The sequence below is a fragment of the Mugil cephalus genome, chromosome 15 (genome assembly GCF_022458985.1).
Source record: "Mugil cephalus isolate CIBA_MC_2020 chromosome 15, CIBA_Mcephalus_1.1, whole genome shotgun sequence".
Lineage (NCBI taxonomy): Eukaryota > Metazoa > Chordata > Actinopteri > Mugiliformes > Mugilidae > Mugil > Mugil cephalus.
Window position 1 is genome coordinate 17,427,205 of NC_061784.1, and position 3,722 is coordinate 17,430,926.

Here is a 3,722-nt window from a genome sequence, read left to right on the forward strand (position 1 = left end):
AAGAGCGCAGCTTCCGGTTGGAATTTAATCTGTAACCTGAACGCATTTATTTTAGATCGTACAACACAGCAATTTACACAAGAATAAAGAAGAGATTGAATTAATTAATCGCAACCATGCGAATCAATTTCAGCGCCAAATACTGGAATTTATTACTGTGATAATGTGTTTATTTAGATTTGTTTATGCTAATATTTTGAAGGCGCAATACTGATTTCCTGTAATACCGCTGTTAAATGTCGCGAGTTTGACTAATTCCGGTGTCATCTTTCACAATAAAAGCAATTTAGAAATGTTGCGGCACAGAAAGAGTTAATTAATTAATTGATTCGAAGCAAAGTTAATGTTTTATTGATATGACACATAAAACACAACCACCACAAACGTTTTATTGCCTTAGAAAATTTTTCTTTTATCTTATACTATCATTAAGTGTTTAGGTAGCATTGTGGTAATTTAAGAGGAACTGAAAATGAAATAGACCAACAAAAGAATAAAATGTTCTGTGCTGGCATTTACAGTTTTACTTAAAAAAAAAGAAAAAAAAGACTGTCTGACATTTTAACAAAGATGTACATTGACTGTTGAGCATCGTTTCCCTTAAAAACATGACTAAATCTCCATCTGTTCCCAGATGTTCAGATTTGGTTTGATCGTCTGACTCCCTTAGCCTCTCTCTCACACTCACTCACACACACACACACACACACACACACACATGGTGATCACTGGAGCAGTGCAGAGGGTGGGGATAGCTCAGTCTCAGTCTTTTTTTTTCTTTCTGTTGACTAAGAAAATTAGAAGTTGCCATGCAAAACAAACAATGCTGCACATGATGACTCTTTTCACACTTTCAACTTCCAGTTACTGAGACCGGACACACTTAAAACCCGGCACTGGAGCCGTTTTTTTTTTACTATTTTTTTTCTGTAAAAAAGGTAAGACACATTTTGGATGTTTGAAAGTTGATGTGCGGTGAAATGGCATATTTTTAATGATTAAACGCATGGCGTTGTTATTTAAAATGAGTGGATAAACGATAACTGATTGTAACTTCGGCTAGAAGAGTCACGTTTTAAAAATCCACAAGAATATTACAAATTCCTGCAAGACTTCAGTCTTAATCAGCGGCACTTGGATGTTGGCAGGAAGCTGCTGCCAAGAAAGGATGTCAGGCATATAGATAAAGCGTAAAAGTTAATATTTGCACCATTCTGCTTGTAGAGATAAAGAAAGGCTGGAGAAAACAGTTACATTTGAGAGCTATCCTCCTCTTTCAGGTTCAAGTCCAGGCTAAGCAGAATTATCTGTAAATGTCTAAACTCAGAACAAAAGCTGACGCCTTTTAATCTTGTGCACTGTGCAGACTTCCTCACAAGAAAAAGAGTCTCTGGAGATTATTGAGAGGGTTGTTTGATTCTCAGAATGCTAAACTAACTACTAAAATAACTCCACGTCTTAGTCAACGCAGCAAAAGAGGAAGTGGTGAATGGTCCTCTTTCCGATCCACAGCCCTGTATACTAAAAAGCAGTGGCTCAGATGTGCTCCTGTCGTGAAGCGTGACTTTAATGGGAGTGTTTTTGTTTCTTTTAATTTATCGTTCCCGGTGTCAAACAGCGCGCCCATGGATCTTTGGCGCAAGTACTTCTTTCTGGTGGTGATTCTGGTGGTAATTTTTGTGTCCGTGGTGATCGGCATCATCTTCCTCCTCATCAACAAGTGGATATCCAGACGGGGTAGGTCGGATCTCGGCTCAGCACATCTGCTGGGGGCAGGAGGAGTGGGGGAGCTAGATGTGCCATCATTTGCATGTCACAAAAAAAAAAGAAAAGAAAAGAAAAGAAAAAAAGGGTCTTTTTCCTGTTTTGTGCACACATCAGGTCTCTTTCTTTCATCGCAAATATTAAAATTGAAACCTGCTAATCTGATGAAATATTATGCAATGAAAGTTCATTAGGCGACGCTTGTATTTTTTTTCTACTCATATAGATTAGCAACTCAGCAGGAGCCTATTTAAACATATCATTAAATAGCAGAATAAAATATCCATAAAACCTTACATATAACTGGAAAGAAATTAAAAGCGTGGACAACATCCAGGTTGCATATATTAAGCATCTAAATATCTAAAACATTTCAGATTAAAATGATAAATACAGAATATGTTCAAGAAATGAAGGGGGGTCGGGGTAAGTAGAACAGTATTGCACCGCTCAGTCGATGAGAACATTAAAGACCTCACTGAAAGCATTTGGGGTTTTTAGCAGTGAGGTGCCCGCAATACATTGTGGGTGAATGTTTGGTTTAGTGTGCTCTAAAACATAAAAACATTTCTATTCTTATTCAGGTGCGCTGTGCAAACAGCACTTTGACATGTTTCTGTTTGTACTTAAAGCGTTCTTCTCTGTATACCTTTCCTTAGGTCGTTTATCTTCTTCAGGTTTCTATTTTATTTTTCAGGTTCATCTTTAGATTCTTCCTCCTTCAGGTTCCCCCTCCTCTTCAAGTTCTTCTTCTTTGGTGTCTTCTTATCTTCCTCTTCTTCTTCTTCACGTTTTTCTTTCTCTTCGTTCTCTTCTTCTTCATCTTTGGATTCTTTCTCTTCGCGTTCTTTCTATTTCTTCTCCTTCTTTGAGTCATTATTCTTCGGATTCTTTTCCCTCCTATTCCATTTTTTTTTTTCTTCTTGTTCATGTTTATCGGGGCCACGCCCACCGAGTGGCAAAAAACACGGTGAAAAGTATCAGTAAATACAGCGAGACCGGGGAAAATGGGGTTTATCAGAACAAATTAAGGACAATCGGACTCCACAAACCGGTGTGTATTTGGAAAAGTGGATTAGCCTCAGTTTCAGTTAGTTTATTAGTTAATTTCAGTTATGATCAATGTAGCTAAATAAAATATGCTAAAGCTAAGAGCTTTACTGAGAAGTACCATTAGCCATACAACACTGTAGCGTCCGACCGGACATTAAAACAATGACGAGGAGCGATTGCAAATATGCCGTTTGTTGTTTTATTGTTATTTATTATTGGAATTAATGTTACTTGACACAAAATGTGAACCACAACACCAGGTTTCAGTGCCTGGATTCCAGTTGTTTCTTCTTCTTTTTTTTTTTTTTTTTTGGCAATTGGCAACATCTGTGAAAATATATGACTGCTTTTCAAATCTGTTGGTATAGTCAATCCCACAACAGCTTTTCACCTTCTTTTTTAAAAAGATAATAATATATATATTTACAATTTAGACGCCATTAATGCCTATGATTCGAACTAATGCTGCTAATCTCCATGTTCAACTGTCACTTTTTGCCACTCAGTGGCCGTAACCATGAAGACTTCTACTACCTGTGACGTCACACGCATACTCTCCATACCCTCTGTTCTTTGGATTCTTCTTATTCTTTGAGTTCTTCTCCTTTAGATCCCTCTTCTTCTTGTACCTCTCCTTCATCTTTGGGTTCTTTTTCTTCTTAAAGTTCTTCCAGGTTTACTTCTTCTTTTTTTGTAGTTCTTCTGCTCTGGCTTCTTCAAATACTGATCTTAAGATCCTCCTTCTTCTTTTTTGGATTTTTCTTCCTCTTCTTTTCCGTTAAAGTCTCTGCTTCAAGGGTGCCATGATGAACAGGAACAGAAAGAAACCTAAACCAAATTTATTTAACTTTCCCACATGAAAATCTGTCTTTATTAGATAAGTTGGTTCCACAGAAAACTATTTC